General features: G+C 49.4%; 1 protein-coding gene across 1 annotated transcript in view; it reads left to right on the forward strand.

Moving 5' to 3' along the window:
* TFRC (transferrin receptor) overlaps nt 1-27,680 on the forward strand; it is a 454,042-nt gene that overhangs the window by 85,760 nt on the left and 340,602 nt on the right. The gene's annotated exons all lie outside the window — the stretch shown is intronic.

The following is a 27,680-nucleotide window of genomic DNA, read 5'->3' on the forward strand; positions in this document are numbered from 1 at the left end:
GTTTCCTGTTTAGCATCAAACCCTTGAAGGACAGATAGGCTTCTATACCGTCTCAGGGCTGAATCACCAAGTGCTTCTTCAGAAAAAAGTGCTCTAAAATCTAAAAAGGGCAAACTAGAAGGTCATAGTTTAGAAGAAGCACTTACTGGGGCTACCTCAGAGGCCAGATTCTCCAGTATTGAATCTTTCATAGATTCACATGCTGGTATCTTCCCCGTCATGGTGGGAGTCTCACGGTAACAGAATGACCATAGCAGTACTAGAAAAACTGCATAGAAAAATCCCATAGATAATCATTATTTGGTAACCAAACCTCATTATTTGGTCAAACTCAGCCAATCGGCTGCAATCCCTGACATCACACTCCCCAGCAGAGCCATCATACTTCAGATTTCCAACCGCGTTCGTGTGAGAAGGAGTCTCCCTGAGCCTTGCTCAGTTTTGTTCCTGAGTGAACTGTTTACCTTTTTCAAGTGAGTTTTCTTCTGGATTTAAGGTACTGTTTTATATCTTATACCTATTATGGCTGAAAGTTCTAAAAAGAGGCTCTTCAGGCCCTGCAGATCCTGTGGGAAACCTAGACTGTATTCTGAAGATCCCCACAAGGACTGTTTGTACTGTCTTCATCCTAAACATGTGCCTAAAGACTGCAAACACTGCAGAACATTTTCTGTGAAAACTCTAAGACAGGGAGGCACGTTTACTGTTGTGGCTTCAAAAAAAGGTCACTTCAGATCCTGACTCTGAAGAGGTTAATATATTAAGTCTTCTAAGAAGAGAATCTTTTGCTTCTGAGGAAAAAGTGGAACTTGAAGAGCAGAAAGACAGAGGCTTCTTCATCTTCTCTTCCTCGCACTCCTCTGAAAAAATCCTCAGTCAAGAGTTGTCTTCAGCTCAGTCTACGAAGATTGGGGTGTCGCCGGCACTGATTTCTATGAAAACGTCGACCGCTCCGTTGACTACTACTTCGTCGACTACTACAGTCTCGACGACGATGGCTGCGTCGTCTACTAATTAACATCGTCGTCGAAGGGTTCGTCGACGGGAAAACCGGTGACTACCTCGTCGATGACTCAATCGACAGCGACCTCGCCGACTATTACTACCTCGTCTACTACCACCTCGTCGACAATAATACTTATTTCCTCGTCGACGGGAGCTCCGTCGTCTTTTAAATCTTTAAAGGCAAAGTCAACAATTTCATTAAAGTCCATTCCACTGTCGACTGACTCGTCAACGATGAAGAAATCTTCAGATTTCACAGGCTGGACAAATTTCTCTGCTTCCTCCATCAAATCTGCTAGAATTGCAGTCTGAGGATGAAGAGTCTTCAGGAGTGGCTTATAGCCCTTCCCAATTGCAAAAACAGATGATGGACAGAATGCAGAACAATGTCATACATTCACCCCAGTACAGAGATCTGGGCCTAAATCCATTGTTTTTTTGCTCACCATGCCATTCCAGTTTGAACCCAGCCATATGCAAATCGGTCTTGACACTGTGCCTCATGGGAACAGTCTAGCCCGAACAGCCAAGCCAGGTCCTCCCTGGACTGGAAACAAGCAGCCTAGGACCGGTTTCGGGGTTTCACCCCTCTTCAGCCAGGATAGCTTGATTCCAGTGGCATGGGGAGCACAGGACTCGCGTCTGAGCATACCCATCCTACTCTGGCTGAAAATGAAACCGGTCCTAGGATGCATGATTCTGGTCCAGGGAAGACATGGCTTGGCAGTTCGGGCTTGACTTCCCATGAGGCACAGGGTCAAGACTGATTTGCATATGGTTGTCTGAACTGGGGTGGCGTGGTGAGCAAAATAACGACGATTACCCAGATCTGTGACTGGGGGTGAATGTTTTGCCAATGTGCAACATTCCGTCCATCTTGTGTGTTTTGCTTATAGCCCTTCCCAGCTTCAGATAGTCAGGAAACGGATGAAGAATATCAGGAGGTTCAAGAGGTGTTCTCATTCCAAGATCGTCCAGTGCACAAATCGAAAAGGTACGAGTCTTTTCAGCAATCATATGATTATGAGGATGAGGTAGAAGCAGTCTGATGTGAGAAAAATCTGTCTCCATGCCAATTTCTTTAGTGACTGACTTACATCTCGTGCTCAACGACTATTACCGACATTTTCTTGAAGTTAACACCCCAGCCTCGAAGTCTTAAGCCAGTCCTACTCCAGTTCAAGTGACTCAACCTCTTCCCCTTTTTTCAGCGCAAAAGGTTCAATCGCCTCCAATTACAATCGGGGATGATTTAACGGAGAGTGATGCAGAGCAACCAGAAGAAGGGGGAACTCCTTCAGGAAAATCCTGTTTGGATAGAATGGTATCAGTACATTCTACCTACTACGCCGTCTCCATCGCCAGCAAACTCTCCTCCACAGGATATTGGAGGATTCCATGATATTATGGAGAAAGCCTCAAAGATTTGAACTTCCAGTACAAGAAACTGAGTTTTCTCTACGATTTTAAAGAGGAATCAAGAAAATCCATCAGAGCGATTCCTATTATTTATCACATTTGGGACGAGGGATTGAAAATAATTAAGAATCCGGCAGTGGTTGCTGCCTCGGTACCCAGAATAGAGAAAAAATATCGAGCCCCAGAATCATCTCCAGCTTGCTTAATTGGGCATCCGCGGCCAGAGTCTGTAGTGATGCAAGCCGCTCAAAGACAATCGAAAAACCAGTTTCAACTTCTGCAGCCCTTCCTGAGAAGGAAGGAAGACAAATGGATGGTGCGGGGAAGCGATTTGCTGTAATGGCAGCAGCTTCCATTAAAGCTGCAAATGCTTTAGCTCTCATCAGTAGGTATAATAGGCAGATGTGGTCAGATATAGCACCTTTATTGGCCCGTCTACCGGAGGATAAGAAGGAAGAAGCGGCTGCCATTTTACAAGATGGGGCTAGGGTGGCATCTGAATCCATAGATATTGCAATGGATATGTCTTCTGTAGCATTCAGGAAAATGGCGGGTGCAGTGGCCCTCCGAAGGCAAAGATGGCTTAAAGCCACTTTTTAGACCGGAAGTCCAGGCAAAAATAGTTGACATGCCGTTCGGAGAAAATCTCTTTGGAAAACCTGATGATGCTCTCAAGTATCAAAGCTGACACACTGCGCGAGCGTTGGGCTCTCTACAGCAGGGCAGGTTCCAGTCCTTTTTGGAAGAGAGGAACTAGAGGACAATACAATCAAAGATCCTCGTACCAGTCCAGCAGATACCAGCCATGCAGTCAGCAGGGGTATCGTCAGTTTTCAAGTAACCAACATTTTCGACCCTTTAACATCCCGTATCAGCAGCAGTCCAAAGGGAAGACTATTGCAAAAGGTAAATCGCAACAATCTAATAGACGACAGTGACTGTCAAAGTGCCCGCCATATGCTCAGACCTCCAGGATCATTACTGTAGGAGAGTAGGGTCTGCTTTCTATGTTCGCCGCAACTTTTTGCTTTTGCTTCACTGGTTTTCGACTTAGATGTGGCTGTGGGCCTGCCAATCAGACCCACAGCCCAGCTGTTCTCTCTCTAAATTCATACTATGTACTTTAGGTTCATAACCCAATTGGTAAGGATCACCGTATTGGCCCCTGTATAGTGTACCTTAGGGACCCAGGACATAGGTGCACCCTAGGCCTACCCGGGGCTGCAGCATGTATTATGCCACCCCTGGCCTGGCCTTCCATTATGACACAACTGGCTGATCACTCAGCTGGGGCAAGGTCGTGTAATCACCCCTTGCTTAGATATAGTATACCTATATCTACCCTTATATATAGACACATGTGTACCTATCAGCCACTCCTATGGCAGGCCTTAACAATCCTGGAGGCAGAGTGCTTGGTAACATGTGAGGTGGTGCTCTAGCATGAGCTGAGCCTGTCTGCAGCTTTCGGAACCATGTCCTTCTAGCTGTTCTATGATATAGCCTACCATATACTCTTAAAGTGCCTTATAATCTTAAACGGTTATGGTAACTATGGTTTGGCTTTATCAAAACATGTCGTGTAAGGTGTCTAACACTTTGGAATACTACCCCCACACCATTTCTGGCGGTGAGGATAGTATTCCTCCCTTCTAGAGGGAGAAGACATGTTAAAACCTACTTACCCGGTTAAAGTTAACCAGAGCCCCAGCATCACAAAATGGATGCTGCTGCCACAGACACAAGTCTGACCTCCTGCTGCTGGGAGTCCTTCCAGCGAGGGAGGCTTGGACAATAGGTTTCCTGCCATGGGAGGTGCAAGCACCACCCCAGACAGGCCTTGGTGTATTGGGGCAGGGAGGGATGAAAGAAACGAGACACTGCCTGGGGCACACAAGGTGTCCCATGCATAGTCCAGTTCAAACCGGCACTGGGGCACTCCAGCCCCAGCTCTGGTGTGAAACTGGACAAAGGAAAGGGGGTGTAACCACTCCCCTTCCTGGTCCCACCCGTAGGAGGGACCTTGCAGGTAGCCCAGCCCACTAGCCCAGTATATCAGTAGGTAGCTGAGCCCTGCAGAATTAGATTATCCTGAACCTGCAACTTGAACAGAAACTCTGGACCTTCGACATTCGACCTCAGGAAGAAGACTGAAGAAATCTCCCTTGTGGCCAAGGAGTGACCACCCTGGGCAACCAGGCACCATCCAGCGACCGCTGCTTGCTTTGCGACTGGTCCTACGAGGGACGACTGCAGAGACTGACCAGCGCCGAGACTTCCAGACACCTCTGAACCAGATCCACATCTACAGCAAAGCTGAGACCCGTGGAGGCAACTAGGGACGTGGGGCCGGCGACTTGGGAAAAGTGGCTAGTAACTGACTAGCGCGACTTCTGAGGCTTCCTCGAGGCTGTGCTTGGGGAATTGAGAAGCCCCCATCCCGAGCACCATCTGCAAAGATCAGCTCCCCACACTTCACGTGTTCTGCTTGGGGCCCTTCTGCACCTGAGTTGCTCGATGTGTTGTCCGGTTGCTGGCCCGTTGGCTAGTGATGACGAACCTTTGATTTCACCTTGCTGGTCCGGCTCCTCCAGACTGGCACTCGCTCCTCTGTGAAAGAGAAGCACCCCAGACCTTCCTGGTCTGCACCAGAAGCAAGTCCTCCATCCTGCGTGGGTTCTGCTTGCCAAGGCTTGTTGGGTCCTAACTCTACATCGCCGCCGCCGACAGCAAGAGCCTTCGTGGGACAGCTCGCGTCCTGGTCGTCCTCTGTCTCCTGGTACCCGTGGCTGCTGCGACAAGCTTCACCTCTTCACCTGCATCTGCACCACATCGCCTGGTTCCTTCCTGGTTCCTTCCCGGCTCCTGGCTGGTGACCTAGACTCTGTCCCTTCTGCTTGCAGGTATCCTTCCTTCTTGATTCCATCCTTGGGATCCACCGGACACTCTTCACTGACTGCCCGTCAGCAACTTTCCTTCAGGCATCCATAGGAGTCAACGACGAAACCAGACGCAAGTTCCCACCTATGCACCCGCAGCCCGTGGGTTAAGTAACTTGAGTACTCCAGTGCTCACAAGGGTAGTGACTATCCTAGGGTCTAGTTTCCAAGTCTCGCACTCCTAGCTATTCCAGAAGTGTTCTAAAACTCTTAATAACTACTAGTTCTATTGACTTTTACGCATTAAGCGTGAGTGTTTCCACTCTGCACCTGAATCCCGTGGGCCTCCCACTTCCTAACCTTTGGTAGTATAGTGTAGCCCCAGCGATTCCCTAGGCCTATCCTGTGTTCGTGACAGTGGTTCTTATACCACTTACTTAGTATATGGTTTGCATGGCTCCTAGGGCCTAACTGTATTACTTACCTGTGTTACTTAATGTATGCTTAAATAAGACTGTGTTGTACTTACCTCGAATCTCATAAAGACTGCTGAGGGTATTTTGACTAGAATAAATACATTCTATTTTTATATATATCTGTTGTTGTGTGCTTTCATAAGGGATTACAAATGGTATAACAGCTGGCTTCACATGCCATACAGAGTTTAGCCTAAGACTGCTCTTGTCCATGCTACCACTAGGATAGCTGGTCTATAAGGTTGACTGTACAACCAATCACCATAAGGGTTGTTTGGACTGATATAAGGTGTACTCTAGAATTAGTGACATCATATATCAGGCCAACTTCTCACAATTACCTTTCTCTTTTATCAGGAATGGCTGTCGATAAGAGACAGATCGGAACTGGACGTGATGCATCAAGGCCATACCCTGGAATTCATACAGAAGCCTCCAAATCATCCTCCTGTTCACAGGAAGCAAGAACACCTTTCAGCCCTCAAGGTGGAAATTATTTCCCTTTTACGAAGAGACAATAGAAGAGGTTCCGCGTCTTCAACGAGGGAAAGGCTTTTATTCGCATTTTTTTTAATAAAGGAAAAAGACATCGAAATGGAGGCAGGTAATGGACCTGAGCGGTTTGAACATTCATCCAAAAGATATCTTTTCGTATGCTATCCCTGCAAGAAATACTCCTACTTCTCTGCAAAGGAGATTACATGGCATCCCTGGACCTTTTTAGATGCTTATTTTCACATCCTGATTCATATAAATCAGTTTCTACGTTTTATGGTGGCGGGCGCCACTACCAGTTCAGTCTTGCCATTCGACCTGAAGTCTGCGCCAAGGGTCTTTGCGAAATGTATTGCTCCAGTATCCGCACACCTGAGACTTCAAGGTCACCAAATTTTCCCAGATCTGGACGATTGGCTCATAAAAGGTACTTCGTTCAAGGAAACCCAGCTTTCTCTGCAATGTTGCATGGATCTCTTCAGTCGTCTGGGTCTAAGGATCAATCTAGAAGTCGTACCTCATGCCATCTCAGTCCCTTCAATTTCTGGGAGCCATGCTTCGCACAAAGGAAGCAAAAGCTTATCCTTCAGAAGAGCGTACTCAGAAAATCATAAGCCTGGCGTCGCATCTACAAACAAAGTGCGTTTGTGAGAATCTACAAATCCTTATTGGGGATGATGTCTTGTATCCCCTTACTACCCAATTGCAGACTGCACATGAGGCCACTTCAAGAGCTCCTAGACAAACAATGGATTCAATCTCAAGGGTCCTTCGAAGATCGGATCTTTATCACTCCTCGGATCCAAAAGGCCTGGTCATGGTGGAAAATCAGAAAACCTTTAACAGAAGGTCTACTTTTCGAACCTCAGCATCACAGCTGTTATGATAACCAATCATCGCTACAAGGTTGGGCAGCACATCTCCAAGACCAGCACATCTCCAAGACCTCGAAATATAGGGTCATTGGTCAGACCGCGAAGCTCAGCTTCACATCAACCGGCTAGAGATAAAGGCAGTCTTCTTGGGATTACAAGCATTTCTTCCCAGAATTCACAAATCAACAGTACTTGTCAAAACAGACAGTACAACATCGATGTTTTAAAACAAGGGGGTACGAAGTCAAAACTCCTGTTGAAACAAGCGCAAGAGATTTGGAGATGGTTACTGGTTCACATCTCACTTCAGGTCCAGCATGTTCCAGGCGTGAACAACACAAGAGCAGATGTCCTGAGCAGATCATCCAGTGTTTCTCCCGAGTGGGAATTGGATCAAATTCAGCTTCTCAGATTATTTGGTCTATAGGGCACCCAATCGCTGGATCTGTTCGCGAACCACCACAACTCAAAATGCAAACACTTTGCAAGCAGGTTTCCGCAAAAGGGATCGTGGGGCAATGCACTATAGATGCGCTGGACAGGGATGTTCGCGTACGCATTTCCTCTATCGAAAGTGTTACGGAAGATGAAATCGGAACCGTGCCACTTGAGTTTTATACTCCGGCATGGCGGAGACCAGCTTGGTTCTCAGAACATCTCAAGTTATCAGTGGCACCCAGAATACAGTTCCCATTAGTGCAGGACCTGATCACTATGAACGAAGGTCAAATTCTCCACCCAAATTTGAAATTGCTGAACTTGTCAGCATAGAACCTCACGAACATGAATTCCAATCTTTAGCTATTTTTCAGAAATGCCGAGATTCTTTCAGGTTCTTAGGCAATCTCTACGAATAAAACATTCGGCAAAATAGATTTTGTCAATGGTGCACATCTAAAAATCTGCATCCCTTGAACGCCTCTTCAGAGCAAATTCTTCCGTATCTTTTAAATTTGGATAAATCAGGACTTTCACATAAGTCAATGGTGCATTTGCTCGCTATCTCAAGATATAGGAGAGTTCCTAACCATCCATCTCTTTGGTCACAAAGAGTAATAAACATTTCTCAAAGGGCTCTTCAGAGTGTTTCCCCCGGTGCAACGCCCAATAGTCTCTTGGCAGCTTAATACGGTTCTTACGCAGCTTGTGAAACTGCCGTTTGAATCCGTACATAAAGCGGATATACAATTTATTTTCATGGAAAACAGCCTTGCTAGTAGCTCTCGCGTCAGCAAGTAGGGTCAGCGAAATTCAAGCCTTCTCAATTGCAGAACCTTTTCTCCAATTCCGAGCGGATAGTTATCCTTGGAACAAATCCAAAGTTCATTCCTAAGGTCTCATCCAATTTTCATCTGAATGAGCCTGTGGTGTTACCTACATTCTTTAAAGATCCTTCATCTGCGGAAAGAGCCCTACACTCGACATTAAACGGTGTTTAAAATTCTACATTGCTAAAACAATCTTTCAGGAAAACCAACTTTTTGTGGCTTTTTCTGGTACTGGCTTTTTCTGGTCCCAGAATAGTTTGCCGCTGTCTAGATCTAGCATTTTGAGATGGATATCTTCAGCCATTTCCTTGTCATGTCAAAGCTGGAAAACCTCTACAATCCAGGGTGCACGCGCATTCTACGAGAGACTGCAACTTCTACGGCTCTGTTTGCAGGAGTGTCTCTGCCAGACATTTGCATGGCAGCGACGTGGAAAAATGCACACACCTTCACTAGACACTATTGTCTAGACACAGCATGGAAAAAGGATGCAGCAGTGGGACAAGCAGTTCTATGCTTCTACTATCTTGGCATTAGTATACTTATAAGATTGTTAATATTCTGGAAATGGGAGCAGAGCCCACAAAGAATATGGAGTTCTATCCTGGAAATGCAGTTTGGTACAAGTACTGCTCGCTATTCTGATACAAGCATGTGAATCTATGAAAGATTCAATACTGGAGAAAAAACTAGTTACTTACCTGTACACTATGGTTCTCCAGTATTGCCTTTCATAGATTCACATGCAGCCCGCCCACCTCATCGTTTCTCACGTAGAACCTTTTTATTTCTAGATATATCCTTGTCTCTCACTTGGGGCTGGAAATCTGAGGTATGATGGCTCTGCTGAGGAGTGTGATGTCGGGGCTTGCAGCTGAGTTTTGTACCAAATAATGAGGTTTGGTTACCAAATGCGATTCCCTATGGGATTTTTCTATGCAGTTTTTCTAGTACTGCTATGGTCATTCTGTTACCGTGAGACTCCCACCATGACTACGGGGAAGATACAAGCATGTGAATCTATGAAGGATAATACTGGAGAACCATAGTGTACAGGTAAGTAACTTGTTTTTTTTTCACCCTACCAGAAGAGCCCCTGTCTCTGCCTTGAATGGACTTAATTATGATTCTGGTGAGCTCACTCCTGTGACGTCTGCATTCTGATGGATACATCTGCCAGTGGATTACTCACCTTGTGAATATCCCCTGCACCAGCATTCCACTGAATTTTTCTTCCCCAGCACTCCACGTCGACGTGGGCGACGTCCTAATACATCGGCTCCGCTCGCGACTCCGTATGACGTCACCGGAGCCATAAGAGGCCCACGTCTGCATGATTACGCCGGTTTTTTCCAGTACTCCTGCTACTTTGTAGTTGTAAGGTGTTTCTGTTGCAAAATTCTGTAATGTCTGTGACGAGCAAGTCTGGCTTTAAGCCCTGTAGGGAATGTGGCGGACATATGTCCATGACTGACCCACATGAGGAATGTTTGTGGTGCCTTTCGTTGGACCACGATGTCGAAGACTGTGCATGCTGTAGGAGGATGAATCCTAAAGCATTAAAGGAAAGAAAGGCCAAGCTGTTTATGGTGAAGATCGGTAAGGAGAAGAGGGAGAAAGAAAGAGAAATAGAGGGCGGCGGCGTCGACTTCGAGGTCGTCTAAGTCCAGGAGACATCATAAAAAAAGAAAACACTCTTCACGACGCGACGCCGATCCTCGAAGAGCAGGAAGTCGAGGTCGACTTCACCTCGGCGTCATCGGAGTAAGGACCTTTTACCTTCACCTTCTCCCTCTAAGACTCCGGGAGGTTCTCCGTCTCCGATGCAGGCTCCAGAGCGTTCACTGGCGCAGTCTCCGGCGTTGTCTCCAGATCGGGTGGAGTCGCATGTTTCGGATCAGGAACGGGAGGAAGAACCGACTCCGGCGCTTGAAGAATCTATGGCTCCGGTGGAGGACACTACGGCGCCGCAGCCAAATACTCCGCAGAGGGATGCAGGTTCAGTGCCTTATCCTCAGTTTCCTGCTCCAGGTACTGATTCTACTCTGTTCTTAAATGCCATGTATGGTATTTTTAATAGGGCGGCCTTCCCATCCGGAGCACCAACTGGTCCCATGGCTTATACGTTGGGGGTGCCGCAGCATTATGCTCAGGCCCCCTTCATGCCCTTTCTGCCGATGGCGCATTCGTGGCAGTTTCCGGTGCCCTCTGGGGATCCGTCACGACTTCGGATGGATCGACCTGCCTCAGAGCCTTCCTCGACGCCGCTGCCGACTCCATCGGCGCTGCGTCCGGCGCCGCAGACTTCGTCTATGGTGCCGCCGACTCCAACACTTCTGGCTCCACCAACACCGCGTACGACGTCTACGCCAGCTCCCCGGATTCGATCGAGAAGGGAGGCCCAAAGGGTATTGGAAGAAGGAAGGTACAGAGAAGAGGTAGAGGAAGGTGAGGTGGACACATCCTCTGGTGATTTTGAGGGCATACAAGAGGCTAGTGGCCTAGACACCACCCCAGAATGGGAGCACACATCGGCAAGATCCTCTCCATCACAAGAACTGGCTCCCTACCATACTGTTATCAAAGGCTGCAGAGCTGTTAAATTACAGTTGCCCTCAGCAGAGTATAAATCTAACTTGTTGACAGAGGTTCTGCACTCTCCTACTTCCACTTCAAAGCCTTTACTGCCCTTTAATGAAGCCATCTTAGAGCCTGTTTTGGAGGTATGGCGGAAACCACTTTCTTCTTCGGCGGTTTCCAGACAGGTGGCGAAGGTATAGGGTGGCGCCTGGGGATCCGGATTTTCTATCTATACACCCGTCTCCAGAGAGCCTAGTTGTGCAGGCATGCTTCCGGGGCTTTCCCTCAGTCTCCCGCAGATAGGGAGTCTAAGAAGGTGGACCAGGCTGCTAAAAAGACTTTCTCTTCGGGGAGTATGGCATTAAAGTCTTCCAATGCCACGTGCTTGCTGGGGCGTTAAGTGCACACATTGATGGACTCAATGAAGACTTTGGCCCCTAAGCTGCCAGAGGGCGATAAGGCGTCCTTCTTGGAGGTGGTTAGACACTCAGGCCGCTGCCAGACAGGTGATCCAGTCGGGATTGGATACGGAGGATTCGGTGGCAAGGATTATGGGCTCGTCCATAGCTGCAAGAAAGCAGGCATGGCTCCGTTCGTCGGGATTCTCCGCGGATGTTCAAGCCACATTAGTGGATTTGCCATTTGATGGGCAGAAGTTGTTTGAAAATACAGATTCTGCTCTACAAAGATTTAAAGACAGCAGATTTACAGCAAAGTCTTTGGGTCTGCAAGCTCCTGCAAAGGGTTCTGTTTTTAGGAAATTTAGGGGCTTTGGAAGGTCATCTTTTCGCTCCTACCGACAGCCTCAGCAGCAACAGCAGAATCCCCTCTATAAATCCTATAGAGGGAGACCAAAGGGTCGGAGAGGTTCTGGATGCAACCCCTCTTCTTCCTCTGCTCCCAATGAGGCATCAGGGAAGCAGCCCTAGATCCCCCATCCCAGATCATGTAAGACCTGTGGGGGGGTCAGGTGTCCTACTTTCTACGGGGTTGGAAATCTGTTACGACAGACCTTTGGGTTTTGAACCTCGTAGAGACTGGGTACGCCCTTCCCATTAGGGAGTTTCCTCCCCCTTACCCTCCTTGCCAAGGTTACTACTCAGAGGACCATCTGCTTCTTCAGAAAGAGGTTCTAGCCTTGCTTCAAAAGGGTGCAATAGAGGTGGTTCCGGAGCAGGAAAGGGGTCAGGGATGTTACTCCCGATATTTCCTGATTCCAAAAAAGGGCGGCAGATTGCGCCCAATCCTGGACCTCAGAATCTTGAACTTTTACCTGTAACAGGAGAAATTCAAGATGCTGACCCTTGCGCAGGTTCTTCAAGCGTTGCAGCAAGGAGACTGGATGGTGTCGCTCGACTTGCAGGACGCGTACTTCCATGTCCCAATCCTGAAGTCTCACAGGCAGTATCTCCGTTTTACGGTTGGGTCGCAACATTACCAGTTTGCGGTCCTCCCGTTTGGTCTTACTACCGCACCTCGATTCTTCACAAAGGTGATGGCAGTGGTGGCTGATCATCTCAGGAGGTTGGAGATTCCGGGTTTCCCCTACCTGGACGACTGGCTTCTGAAGGCAGAGTCCCCAGAGATGGTGCAGGTTACATCTCCGCTGTTATTCGACTTGGGTTTTTCGATCAATGTGCCCAAATCTCACCTGGTGCCCTCAACGCAACCTGTTTATAGGGGCGGTACTGGACACTACTGTGTGTCAAGCATTTCCTCCTCCACAAAATTCTCGACATTCAGGAGATGGTCCCTTTATTCTACAATGGAGCGGTTGTTCCAGTTCTGAAGGTCCTTCGCCTGCTCGGTCTGTTCGCTTCCTGCATTCTGTTGGTCAACCATGCACGCTGGCACATGAGGGCGCTCCAGTGGTGCCTCCACAAGCAGTGGTATCAGCACAACGGGGATCTCAGGGAGTCTATCAAGATCTCCAGAAAAGCTGCAGTGGCTCTGTCTTGGTGGAGGGCAATCTGTCGCAAGGAAAGCCCTTCCATCTGCCTCCATCGGTGGCTAGAGTGATAACGGATGCCTCCACTTTAGGGTGGGGTGCTCATCTGGGGGATCTGGAGATCAAGGGTCTTTGGTCTCCAGAGGAAAGGTTGCTTCACATCAACCTTCTGGAGTTGCGGGCGATTCGTTTGGCGCTCAAGGCCTTCCTCCCTTCCCTTCGCGGTCAGTCGGTTCAAGTCCTGACAGACAACACTACCGCGATGTGGTATGTCAACAAGCAGGGAGGAGTGGGGTGTCTTGGTCTAGGCAGAGAGGCCTTGCGTCTATGGTCCTGGGCTCAGGACCATCAGATTTGTCTGATGGCAAATCATCTGGCCGGGGTGCTGAACGTACGTGCGGACATTCTCAGTCAGCAGTTCTCCGCCGGCCACGAGTGGAGGCTCCATCCGGAGGTGGTTCGTCACGTCTTTCGGACGTGGGGGACACCTCGGGTGGACCTGTTTGCCACCCGCGAGAACGCGCACTGCCCGTCATTCTGCAGTCTCCAGTTTCCGATGCAGGGGGTGTTGGGGGACGCGTTTCAGTTGAATTGGGGCTCACAACTCCTTTACGCGTTTCCTTCCATACCCTTGATTCCTCGGGTTCTGAGGAAGATTCGCCAAGACCGGGCCCAAGTCATATTGGTCGCCCCGGATTGGCCAAGAAGGGTGTGGTATACAGATCTCCTCCACCTCTCCTCGTGCCCTCTGCTCCATCTCCCTCTGAGGGCAGACCTCCTCTCGCATTCGGAGGGGGAAGGTTCTACACCCCCACCTCCAGAGCTTACACCTTCATGCCTGGAGATTGAACGGGGCAACCTGAGTTCCTTCTCTCTCCCACCTGATGTGGTGGACGTTATTTTATCGGCCAGGCGACACTCCACCAAGTCCATTTACTCCTACAGGTGGTCTAAGTTTGTAAAATGGTGTGGAGAGGTCCATTGACCCTTTAAAAGCCCATCTTTCTAATATGCTCCAGTTTGCTCTTTCCTTGGCTCAGCAGGGCTGTGCTGTGGCCACGGTCAAGGGTTATCTTTCGGCCTGATCGGCTTTTCTATGCCTTCCGGATCAACAGTCACTGTTTAAATCTCCAGTTAAACTGAGTTTTATCAAGGGCCTTACAAACATGTTTCCTCCCACTCCTTTTGTAATGCCACAGTGGGACCTTGATCTTGTTTTAACCTTTCTGATGGGGTCCCCATTTGAGCCTCTACATAGCTGTCCTTTGAGGCTGTTGTCCTTTAAGGTGGTTTTTCTTGTAGCCATAACCTCGGCAAGGAGGGTGAGTGAGCTCCAAGCTCTTAGTTCTAAACCCCCTGTTTGAGGCATATGAGCTGCAGATTATACACTGTGCATAGATCGCCATCTGGTGTTGTGCCCGGATGTTTGCAGTTTGTTTTTCCTCTTGGAAAGTCTTTGGGAGTCACGAGGTGGGTGACTCCTCCTCTGGTTAGTATTGCGCATGGGCTTCGGCTCCATCCTCAGATTGTTTTTTTCCGCCATCGGGCTCGGATGTAATACTTTGCGCTCCGGTTCCGAACTTCCCAGTTCACCGATCGACGCACAAATCCTCGCTCATCGAGCTTCTTCAACAATATAAATCATCTTGCTCATCTCTTCAGCAGCACTTAGATTCCAGTGGTCAGCGGCCTTCGGGCCTATTCCGGCTCCAGTCTCGGCTGATGGAAAGAACTACCTTGAAGTGCCCTCTATGTGGGTCCAAGTTTCCCCACACCGATCTCCATGAGGTGTGCAACCTCTGCCTCTCCCCAGAACACGAGGCCCGAGACTGTCCCGCCTGCACGTCTTTTCGCTCAAAAAAGACCATTCGAGAGAGACTGGCTAGACGCAACATGGCGCACTCCTCGACCTCCGCTCCAGTCGACATCTTCGGAGACTACGTCGAAGCTCCGGGACAGCAGGACATAGAACAGGAGGACGACTACCTCGTCAGCGCTTCCGAGGCCGACTGCTCAGATGTGGAGGACATGACCCCGGCGCAGCGGGTCGTGAGTACAATTCCACCTCCCACGCCGATACTGAAAAAGGCTTCGGTCACACCTTCGCCTCCAGGCCTAGGCAAGACCAAGGACTCTGCTTCTCACACCCCACCTTCGGGCCCGGTAAAGAAGCCTATTAAGCCTTCCGGCAGCTCGGGCTCGAGCTAGCCGGCCACCGGTGCCGAGAAACACCCTTCGGCACCGAAGAAAAAATCTGCCTCCGCCTCCACACCGAACCCGGCACCGAAGTCTTCGGTGCCGAAACCTGCTCCTCCGGCGCCGACCAAACATCACAAGACCCTCGGCACCGACACTCCCTTGCCGAGATCTCCTTCGGCACCGACCAAAAAGACGAAGCACGGCTTCGATAAACCTAAAAAACCGTCGGCCCCGAAGCCTTCGGCGCCGACCGAACAACCAGTGTCACAGGAGCTCTTCACGCCGGATCCTTTGCAAAAAACCCTCACCAAGGATCCAAAAACCAGACCGTTGACATGGTCTTCCAAAAAGAGACACTTGGACAAGCCGGCTCCACCTCCACCTCCAAAGAGAAAGGACATTGCTACCTCTCCTTTCAGGTTGCCTTCGCCACCTCCACCTGTCCCAGACGATTTGAGGGACCCTTACGATGATCCAGCAGATGTGCCACAAGATCCCACCCCTACTGGATCTCCAGACACATGGGATGATTATAACAATCCGGACATCCCGGATGTCCCACAGGATGATCTCTATCCATCTAGGCCATCCCCTCCTGAAGATTCCTTGGGTTTTCACCCTTTGTTACAACGGGCGGCACACTACCACGGGGTGGAGCTACATACCGACCCAGTGGAGGAGGATTTCCTCCTAGACTCCTTTGGCGATACACATAGGTCCACTGCCATTCTACCTATGTTAGAGGGCGTAAAGAAACATGCCCCTGAGGTTTTTAAAGACCCAGTGAGGGCCAGGGTCCTAAACCCTCGGATAGAGGAAAAAATACAAAGCCGCCCCTACAGACCCTTCTTACATTAAAGGCCCTGCACCGTTAGATTCCCTAGTGGTATCTACAGCCAGGAAGTGCTCAAATTCTCAGGCGTCAGGCGAGGCGCCCCCACCTGACAGAGTCCAAGCTCCTAGATGCGTCAGGGAAGCGCACTGCGTCACAAGCGGCCAATATATGGCGTATTGCCAATACGCAAGCACTGTTGGCCCAATATGACAGGGCGCATTATGATGAGCTAGAGACAATCATGCACCATCTCCCTGAAAAGTACAAGACTAGGGCTAATGAACTTATTCAGGAGGGAAAGACAATAACCAATACCTCGAAACGATGTGCCCTAGATGCAGCGGATACGGCCTCCAGGGCCATAAACACCAGTGTTCTTCTCCGTCGCCATGCCTGTTTCAGGGTTTAAACCAGAGGTTCAAGCCTCTACATTAAATCACCCATTCGACCGAGATCATCTATTTGGCCCTAAAGTGGATGACGCCCTGGAAAAAATGAAAAAAGATAGACCAGGCGAAATCCATGGGAGCCCTACAAACAGACTCCCAGGCGCTCCTTTCGCTGTTCTTCCTTTCGGGGCATGGGCAGAGGCTACTCCTCGGACAGTGCGTCCCAAGTCCTATAAATCCCCTCCTCAGCCTACCTTCACGAAGGGTTATCAAAGAGGCGGATACAGAGGCAATAGTAAGGGCAGAGGCAAGACAAATACCCCCCGCTCTGCCACACCTCCTGCCCAATGACTTTCCCCCGCTCCCTCCAGACCATTCCACTCTGGTCGGAGGCAGACTACAACATTTCCTTCACGTCTGGGAGACAATCACATCAGACAGATGGGTGACACAAATTATTCAGTCGGGGTATTGCCTAGAATTAACATCTACACCCCCCAACATTCCACCCAGGCACCGCCCTATGTCGCAAGAACATACTGCGCTACTAACACAAGAGGTGATCTCCCTCCTGCAAAAAGGAGCAATAGAGCAGGTCCCCATAAATCAACAAAATTTAGGGGTCTACTCCCTGTACTTTCTAATTCCAAAGACGGACGAGACCCTACGACCTATCTTGGATCTCAGACCGCTAAACACCTACATTCATTCAGACCATTTTCACATGGTAACCCTCCAACAGGTTCTTCCACTTCTCTCCCAGAACGATTTTCTCGCCACTCTGGACTTGAAAGATGTGTACTTTCACATCCCAGTACACCAGTCTCACAGAGTACCTCAGGTTTGTGGTAGACGGACAACACTACCAGTTCAAGGTGCTCCCGTTCGGGGTAACAACAGCACCAAGGGTTTTCACCAAATGCCTGGCAGTAGTGGCTGCACACCTCAGAAGACAGCACATTCACGTCTTCCCCTATCTGGACGATTGGCTGATAAAGGCCACGTCCTACCAACAATGTGTGCAACATACCGCCGCTACGGTCCAACTACTTCACCAGCTAGGTTTCACAGTGAACCATCAAAAATCCCACCTGGTACCATCACACACAAAACAATACCTCGGTGCCACCATAGACACCTCAAAAGCCATAGCCTATCCCAATCCTGCCAGGATTGCAGAATTACAGGCGCTGCGTCAAATTCCTATCAACACTCTCTCCCAGCAAGAGTGTTTATGCAGCTCATAGGGATGATGGCCTCTTGCATCTTTATAGTGCCCCATGCAAGACTCCAAATGCGTCCACTCCAAGAGTGCTTGGCGCGCCAGTGGAACCAGGCCCAGGGAAAACCTGACAGATCTGGTGTTGGTAGACGGTCGCACCCATCGCTTTCTGCAGTGGTGGAACACCACAAACCTTTTCAGAGGTCGACCGTTCCTGGACCCGGTCCCACAAATAATCCTAACGGCAGATGCATCGCTCTCTGGCTGGGGAGCTCATCTGTTACATCTCACAGCACAGGGCACATGGACGCCGCAACAGAAGTTACTCCACATCAACCATCTGGAGTTACTGGCGATCTTCCTCTCCCTAAAATATTTCCAGGCGCAGATCTCAGGCAAGGCAGTCCTCATTCGCACAGACATGACTGCCATGTACTACATTCAAAAACAGGGGGGCACACACTCTCCACAGCTCTCCGTTAGCACAGAGCATATGGAGATGGGCAATTCCACACAAGATTTTTCTCCTAGCCCAACATGTCCCAGGAGTACAAAACACCGTAGCAGATCTGCTGAGCAGACACACAGCAGATCCACGAGTGGGATCTTCACCCACAAGTTCTTCACCCGTTCTTTCAGAAGTGGGGGCATCCACACATAGACCTATTCGCCACCCACGAAAACAAAAAATGCCCAAGCTTCGCCGCCAGATATCCACACCCATTGTCCAAAGGCAATGCGATATGGATGAACTGGTCAAACAAATTTGCATATGCTTTTCCACCTCTCCCACTAATTCCATTAGTGGTGCAGAAGCTACAACAGGATTCCCTAACTCTAATCCTAGTAGCTCCAACATGGGCCAGACAACTGTGGTACACCACACTGCTGGAACTCTCAGTAGTACCACACCAAAAGCTATGCCTCTCGCCATGCCTCCTAACCCAGAACCATGGAGAGATCAGGCACCCGGACCCAGCTCAGCTCAACCTTGCGATCTGTCTCCTGAGGTCCTAGAATTTGGATACCTTAACCTTCCCCCTGATTGCATGAACATTATCAGGGAAACTAGACGCCCTACTACTAGGGCATGCTATGCGGCAAGTGGAAAAGATTTGTTGTTTACTGCCACAACGCAATCAATCCTTTAAATGTATCCATACAGCACATTATGTTATTTACTCCATTTACAAAGGTGTAACCTAGCATATACCGCCATTCGGTTACACCTCGCTGCAATTCCGGCCTATTTACAAAATAGGCAGCACCTCTCACTTTTCAAAGTGCCTGCCATCAAAGCCTTTATGGAAGGCCTGAAAAGAGTAATTCCACCCAGAGTGCCACCCTCACCTGTTTGGAATTTGAATATAGTCCTCACACGGTTAATGGGACCCCCTTTCAAACCATTACATAAGTGCGAGCTGCAATTCCTCACATGGAAAACAGCTTTTCTAGTGGCCATCACTTCCCTCAGAAGAGTTAGTGAAATACAAGCACTCACTATATAGGAACCTTTTCTTCAGATGCATCACAACCAGGTTGTACTCCGCACCAATCCCAAATTTCTACCTAAAGTCCTTTCTCCATTCCATCTAAACCAGTCAGTAGTTACCAGTCTTTTTCTCGCAACCCCAAACAGTTGCGGAAAGAGCCTTACACACACTGGATGTTAAAAGGGCTTTACTTTACTACATCCAGAGAACACAACCTTTCTGAAAAACCAAACCGCTATTTGTTTCCTTCTCCCCACCACACAAAGGCAACCCTATTTCTAAATCGGGGATAGCTAGGTGGATTGTAAAATGCATACAGATTTGCTACCACAAAGCAAAACGAACGCTATTGGTTCCCCCTAAAGCCCACTCTACAAGGAAGATGGGGGCCTCCCCGGCTACCTGTATCTGTTCCAGTCTTATCTTATTTAGATAGAATACACATGGGTTTCTTTACTATTACCTCTACGCTCCATCTTTCCCTGCTGGCGAAAAACAATCTGAGGATGGAGCCGAAGCCCATGCGCAATACTAACCAGAGGAGGAGTCACCCACCTCGTGACTCCCAAAGACTTTCCAAGAGGAAAAACAAACTGCAAACATCCGGGCCCAACACCAGATGGCGATCTATGCACAGTGTATAGATCTGCAGCTCTACATGCCAAGAACAGATGCATACTGGTAAGTAGCATATTCCTTTCTTACATTACATGCTGAAAGGATGGTTCTTAGGACCAGGGCTGCCTTCCTGCCAAAAGTTGTTACTCCGTTCCATTTTGCCTTTTTAACGCTCCAATGTAAAAGCCTTTTGGGCTGCTCCATTCCTGATTTGACATGTTAGGCAGTAGTTATGTTGCAGGTGCTCTAGAGTAGTTTTTGGGAGAAAAGGCGTAGTTTAGAAACCGCCTGGGCCTGATTCACAAAGGTAATCTTACACTTTAAGTGAAATCCCCAAACTACCTGCAGAGTTCTACAAATCTGGGTTTCTCCTCATTTGTGTGTTTTAATTTTTCTTTGTATGTGCAGAGATTTCTGTATACTTACACGTGCCGAGACTCCGCACTCAAGGCTGTGTTCTCTGCACATGAAATAATAGAACCGGTAGTAAAACTCCACACAGTTTGTGATTTTTCACTTGGTGTAAACTTACACGATGTGCAAGTTTACATTTGTGAATTAGGCGCTCTGTTTGGAGAACCATGCTCCTCTCCTTATGAACATGCAGAACTCTTCACACTTGTGTAACTTTACATGTATTGATGTAAAGTGTTTCTGGGATACTTGCAACACGGCAGAATTCTAAAGTTTTTATATTTGTGAGTGTCCTGTGATCAGAAAGAGGACTAAATGTTGCAGTTTTATCACAAGTTACTCCAGTATTGGTACTTTCATAGATTCCCATAGCTTGTATCATTCCCCGTCGTCGGAATGGGAGTCTCGGTATCCAAAATAACATAGCAGTAGGTACAAAAGAGAGAAAAAAGGCCTAGGCCTCATTCCCTTTTGTAGCATATCTACCTGTGAGAAGTTGGCCTGATGTATGGTGTCACTAGTTCTAGTGTACACCTTATATCAGTCCAAATACCCTTATGGTGATTGGTTGTAAAGTCAACCTTATAGACCAGCTATCCTAGTGGTAGCATGGACAAGAGCAGTCTTAGGCTAAACTCTGAATGGCATATGAAGCCAGCTGTTATACCATTTGTAACCCCTTGAATACCAAATGAAAGGACACCACAACAGATATATATATATATATATATATATATATATATATATATATATATATATATATATATATATAAAATAAAGTGTATTTATTCTAGTCAAACCCTCAGCACTCTGAGATTCGAGGTAAGTACAACACAGTCTTATTCAAGCATACATCAAGTCACACAGGTAAGTAATACAGTTAGGCCCTAGGGGCCACGCAAACCATATACTAAAGAAGTGGTATAAGGACCACTGTCACGGAAATAGGATAGGCCTAGGGAATCGCTGGGGCTACACTACACTACCAAAGGTTAGGAAGTGGGAGGCCCACGGGATTCAGGTGCAGAGTGGAAAAACTCACGCGTAATGCGTATAATCGATAGAAATAGTACAGTTTAGAATTATTAAGATTTAGGACACTTCTGGAGTAGCTAAGAAGTCGAGACCTGAAAACTAGACACTAGGATGGTCAATACCCTGATGAGCACCGGTGTACCCAAGTTACCTAGCCCACGGGCTGCGGGTGCATAGGTGTGAAGTTGCGTCGGGTTTCGTCGTCGACTCCTATGGATGCCTGAAGGAAAGGTGCTGACAGGCAGTCAGTGAAGAGTGTCCGGTGGATCCCAAGCCTGGGATCAAGAAGGAAGGATACCTGCAAGTAGAAGGGACAGAGTCTGGGTCACTAGCCAGTGACCACGTGGAACCAGGAAGGAACCAGGCGATGTCGTGAAGATGCAGGTGAAGAGGTGAAGCTTGTCGCAGCAGCCACGGGTACCAGGAGACTTCGAGGACGACCAGGACCAGGAGGCGAGCTGTCCCACGAAGGCTGTTGCTGTCGGCGGCGTCGAAGTCGAACTAGGACTCACCAAGCCTTGGCAAGCAGAACCCACGCAGGATGGAGGACTTTATTCTGGTGCAGACCAGGAAGGTCTGGGGTGCTTCTCTTTTTCAGAAGAGCAGGAGCCAGTCTGGAGGAGCCAAACCAGCAGTCGAAAGTTACAGGTGTGTCGTCGCAAAGGTTACTAGCCAACGGGCCAGTGACCGGACAGACGCGGCAAGCAAGAAAATGCAGAAGGGCCCCACGCAGGACTCGTGGAGTGTGGGGGGCTGATCTTCGGTGCAGATGATGCTTGGGGTTGGGGCTTCTCAATTCCCGGTGCACAACTTCGAGGGTGCCTCAGAAGCCGCGCTGGAAGATACTCGCCACTTTTCCCAGGTAGCCGGTCCCACGTCTCTCGTCGCCTCCACGGATCTCAGCTCGGCTGTGGATGTGGATCAGGGTCGGTGAAGTCTGGAAGTCAAGGCTCTGGTCGGGCTCTGCAGTCGGTCCCTCGTAGAACTTCAGCAAAGCAAAGGGGTAGTCTCTTGATGGTGCCTGTTTGCACAGGGTAGCCACTCCTTGGCCACAAGGGAGATTCTTAAGTCTTCTTCTTTCGTCGAATGTCGAAGGTCCAGAGTTTCTGTTCAAGTCGCAGGTTCAGGATAATCTAATCTCCTGGGGCCCAGCTACCACACTTATACTAATCTGGGGGGCTGGGTTGCCTGCTAGGTCACGCCTTATGGTTGGGACCTGGGAGGGGGGTGGTTACACCCCCTTCCCAGGTCACGCCTTATGGTTGGGACCTGGGAGGGGGGTGGTTACACCCCCTTCCCTTTGTCCAGTTTCGCACCAGGACTGGGGCTGGAGTGCCCCAGCACCGGTTTGAACTGGACTATGCATGGGACACCTTGTGTGCCCCAGGCATGTCTCATTTCTTTCAGCCCTCCCTGCCCCAATACACTAAAGTCTGTCTGGGGAGGTGCTAGCACCTCCCCAAGCAGGAAACCTATAGTCCAAGCCTCACTTGCCGGGATCACTCCCAGCAGCAGGAGGTCCGACTCGTGTCTGTGGCAGCAGCATCCATTTTGTGATGCTGAGGCTTAGGTTAGAGTTGAACAAAGTAGGATTTTAACAGGTTTCCTCTAGAAGGGGGGAATAATATCCTCATCACCAGAAATGGTATGGGGGTATTATTCCAAAGTGTTGGACACCTTACACGACATGTTTTGATAAAGCCAAACCATAGTTACCATAACCGTTTAAGATTATAAGGTACTTTAAGAGTATATGGTAGGCTATATCATAGAACAGCTATAAGGACATGGTTCCGAAAGCTGCAGACAGGCTCAGCTCATGCTAGAGCACCATCTCACATGTTACCAAGCACTCTGCCTCCAGGATTGTTAAGACCTGCCATAGGAGTGGCTGATAGGTACACATGTGTATTTTAAGGGTAGATATAGGTATACTATATCTAAGCAAGGGGTGATTACACGACCTTGCCCCAGCTGAGTGATCAGCCAGTTGTGTCTGATTGGAAGGCCAGACCAGGGGTGGCATAATACATGCTGCAGCCCCTGGGAGGCCTAGGGTACACCTATTCCCTGGGTACCTAGGGTACACTGTACAGGGTCCAATAAGGTGATCCTTACCAATTGGGTATGTACCTAGGGTACACGGAGTCCATTTTAAAGAGAGCAGACAGCCTGAGACCCTGAATGTCAGGATCTCAGGCCAACTAAGCCGAAAAACCAGCTAGACACTAGGCAAAAAGTTGGGGGTAACCATAGTCAGATATCCACCTTCCTACACTACCTCTTTTAGTAAGAGACCAAAATAAAGCAACAACCCATCGGATTAGCCTCACCCCACAGAACCTTCCTGAGAGAACTTTAGAGCCTTAGATTTTCTACTGCACGTTGTGCTTAGGGAGTCTCCTTTGAGCTCTGCTCACTTCAACTTTGACTGCTTTTTTCAAAAATATTTTGCTTCCAACTTGTTGCTATTTTCCTTCTGGGATGTCTGACAAGGAGAATAAAGCCCATTTCAAGCCTTGTTCCACCTGTGGCAAAAAACGGCTTTACGTGGAGGACAGGCATAAGGATTGTATTTATTGCCTGTACCCGGAACATAAGGCTGCGGAATGCAAGATCTGCCGCACCTTTTCTACAAAGACCCTCCGGGACCGTGAGGGTCGCCTTCTTACGTGGCTCCAGAAGCTTAAGTCACGGAAGGGTGCTGCTTCCAGTTACAGTGTGGACTCTTCATCTGGCACCTCTCGCAGGTCAGTGAAAAGGGGTAGGGGTTCCCCTTTGCCATCCTCTGACTGCCCTGCTAAGGCCTCAAAAAAGACCCCCGTGAGTCTGAGAGACTGAGTCCGAGTAAATCTCCTCACCACGGTGCAAAGGAGAGGGAAGGACTTTCTACTGCCCCAGCAGTGGTGGTATCCACTGTGGCGTTCAAGAAACCCTCTTCGCTGTCTTCAGAGAGGTCAGAAAAGGAATCTAGATCATCGACACAGTTGAAGACTCAGTCGACGAAGACTTTTAAATCTCAGCTTAAAGTCCGCTCGTCGACTGCTTTCTATTCCAGCATCGACGTCCGCGTCGACGGGAGTGTCGACTATGCCAGCGTCTATGAGAGTGTCGATGACTGTGGTGGCGACGACTGTCATCCACGAATGCTATAACGACGTCTATGACGGCGACTGCGGGAGTGTCGATGGCCGTGTCGACGACTCCCATATCGACGACGCTCATATCTTCGTCGATGATCCAGTCGTCAACGGCGCAGCTTCCAACGACTACCTCGTCGAATATGGAATCCTCATCGCCGACGACTACCTCGTCGACGGAGAAAATTAGTTTCCTTGAGGCGATTGACACCAGATATGACATCTCCAAGGAGGGTGACCCCCTTGCCTCCCGCATTGTTATTGGAAGAAGATTCTGATGGGGATGATCAGGATTCTTGTGGTTATGCCCATAGTCCCTCACAACTGCTGGTGAAATGTCAGGACACTGATTCGGAGGGTGACTACACGCCTGGGTACTCCTATCCACCATCCTATGGGCGTCAGGACAGCGCCGGCCAGGGTATGGTTGCGGTTCCTTCCTCCCTCCTGGCGGATCTCCAGGGCATGTTACATGATTATCGGAGGAGATTTTCTCACGCTCCTCCTCTCCATCTTCGACTTCGTCTGCAGTGCATGCTGTGCCTACTCCATCGTCTCCTACAGACTTTTCTCCGGGGAAACCGCCTCAGGTGGTTTCTCACCTGAAAGTTTCCAGCCCAGGGTTGCCTCCAGTGATCCAGGTTGTTCCGGATGATTCCTCTGAGGATCCAGATGTTGGCAACACGACTAATCTGTGTGTTGAGTGGAGGACTGTCATTCCGGATCCGGCTTCACCAACTCCTGATCCGGTGGATTCTCCCCCGGTAGATATTGGGGGTTTTCACAAGCTGATGGAAAGAGCCTCCAGTCGCTTCCAGCTTCCTATGCCGTCGGCCTCAGCGGAATGCTTCCTGTAAGATTTTAAGGAGCCCTACAGGAAAGTGGTTCGTTCGATTCCCATTGTTGGCCATCTTTGGGAAGAGGGTTTGAAGGCTATGAGGAACCCGGCTACAGTGATTCCGGTTTTGCCGCGCCTGGAGAAGAAATGCAAGGCGCCTGAGGACAGTCCAGTGTCCTTGATTGGTAAGCCGGATTCAGTAATATCCCAGGCAGCGCAAGTCGCGTAACCCTTCGGCGCCACTCACCACCCCTCCGGATAAAGAAGGCAGGCGCCTTGATAATGCGGGGAAACGTTTCTCCTCTATGGCCAGTCTTTTGGTAAGGGCAGCTAATGCATTGGCGATCCTTGGCCGGTACGATCGCCAAATGTGGTGCGACCTTTCGCCTTACTTGGACCAACTGCCATTGGAGGCCAAGACGGAGGCCAGGAAAATTCTTCAGGAGGGGGAGGCTACGTCGGCGGAAGTGATTGACTGCGCCATGGACATCGCCACTACCGCTTTCCGTGCACTGGCAGGTGCGGCGGTTCTTTGTCGGCAGGGCTGGCTCCGGGCAACTTGGTTCCGACCGGAGGTTCAGAACAAGATCTTGGACCTCACGTTTGATGGCAAACATGTCGATAATGCCCTCCAGGACATTAAAGATACAGAAACGGCGAGGTCTCTCGGCACTCCAATATCGTAAAGTGCCTTTCCGTGGGTCCAGAGGGAAGAGTACCACGTCCTACAGAGGCTCGTACCAACAACAGAGGTACTCTTCTTATGGTTAGACACCTCTGTCGTATCGCCCGCAGTACCAACGACCAGGCCAGTCCTCGTCTTTCTCTCGCTCCACCACTAGAGGGAAACAGGCTCGCCAGGGTCGTGACTCTCCTCCAAGAGACAATAGCGGCGTTCTGGCTCTGCCTACTGTACCCTCCTCTCCGTTGACACCTGTGGGAGGCAGGGTATCCCATTACCTCCACAACTGGGCCCAGATAACATCAGACCGTTGGGTCCTCAACCTCATTCGAGATGGTCATATGCTGGAGTTTCTTCATATGCCACCTTCCAAGCCCCCTGTCGCCATGCCTTCAAAACATCTGTCTCTTAAGGCTCGAAGTACATCAGATGCTCCTCAAGCGAGCAGTGGAACCGGTTCCCCTGTCTCAGAGGGGGGACGGTTTCTACTCCAGGTTCTTCCTGGTCAAGAAGACGCCGGAGAAATGGCGACCCATTTTAGATCTCGGGGAGTTTAACACCTATCTCATCTGTCAATCCTTTCGGATGGTGTCTCCAGGATATCTTGCGTCTCCTCAACCCGGGAGATTTCATGGCCACTCTCGATCTCGAGGATGTGTATTTTCACATCCCTATTCATCCGGGTAACAGGAGGTTTGTACGCTTCACAGTAGCCAAGAGCCACTTCCAATTCAGGGTTTCACCCTTTGGACTTCGTTCTGCCCCGAGGATCTTTACCAAGGTGCTGGCACCGGTAGCAGCTTTCCTCAGGAAGCAGCATTATCAAATCTTCCCCTACCTGGACGACTGGTTGCTGAAGGCTCCGTCCAGGCTCGTAGCGGAGGAAACTGTCGGGGCGTGTACAGCTCTGTTCACAAATCTGGGTCGGACTCAACAGAGAAGTCGTCGCTCTGCCCATCCAAGAGGGCAAGGTTCCTAGGGGCTATCTTGGACACGTCTCTCAACAAGGCTTCCCCAACTGTCGAGAGGCAAGACCAGCTGAAATCTTTGGCACATCTATTGAAGGTGTCTTTCAGTACGCCGTTACAAATCCCTGCTAGGCGTGATCTTTTCATGCGTCCCTCTGATACCCCATTGCAGATTACGGATGCGATCTCTTCAAGAACAACTAGACATGCAGTGGCAACAAGTTCACGGCTCTTTCGACGTCAAGGTGGAGATTACGGCGGCAATGAAGGCCGCCGCCTTGTGGTCGACACAGGAAGAGAATTTGTCCCGCGGTCTATCCTTCGCAAGCAATCCAGCTCCTCATGTGTTCACAACAGATGCCTCCCTGGAAGGATGGGGTGCGGTGCTTCAGGTCTTGCAGGTCAGCGGGCATTGGTTACCCAAGCATCGCCTCCTTCATATCAACCTCCTGGAACTCGGAGCGATCCGCCTGGCTCTTCAAGCATTTCTGCCGCGGTTACAGGGTTCCGCAGTTCTCGTCCGCACGGACAACACCACGGCCATGCATTACATCAACAAACAAGGGGGCACCAGGTCTCTTCCATTGTCACAGGAGGCCCAGAGTATTTAAGAATGGGCGATCCTTCACAGCGTATCTCACAGCGGAACACCTTCCAGGGGTCCTCAACGAAAAGGCGGACAGGCTCAGCAGGCTTTCTTCCATCAGCCACGAGTGGGAACTGAACCAGATGGTCTTGGAGGACATTTTTCGCCAGTGGGGAAAACATTTGATCTTTTCGCCACCCCGGAAAACCGGAAATGCCGGTCTTACGCAAGCAAAGTTCACCATCGCGGATCACTGAGGAATGCGCTTTCGATAGCTTGGTCAAGCGCATTTGTGTACGCTTTCCCCCCATTCCGT

Source organism: Triturus cristatus, chromosome 11 (assembly GCF_964204655.1).
Source record: "Triturus cristatus chromosome 11, aTriCri1.1, whole genome shotgun sequence".
NCBI lineage: Eukaryota > Metazoa > Chordata > Amphibia > Caudata > Salamandridae > Triturus > Triturus cristatus.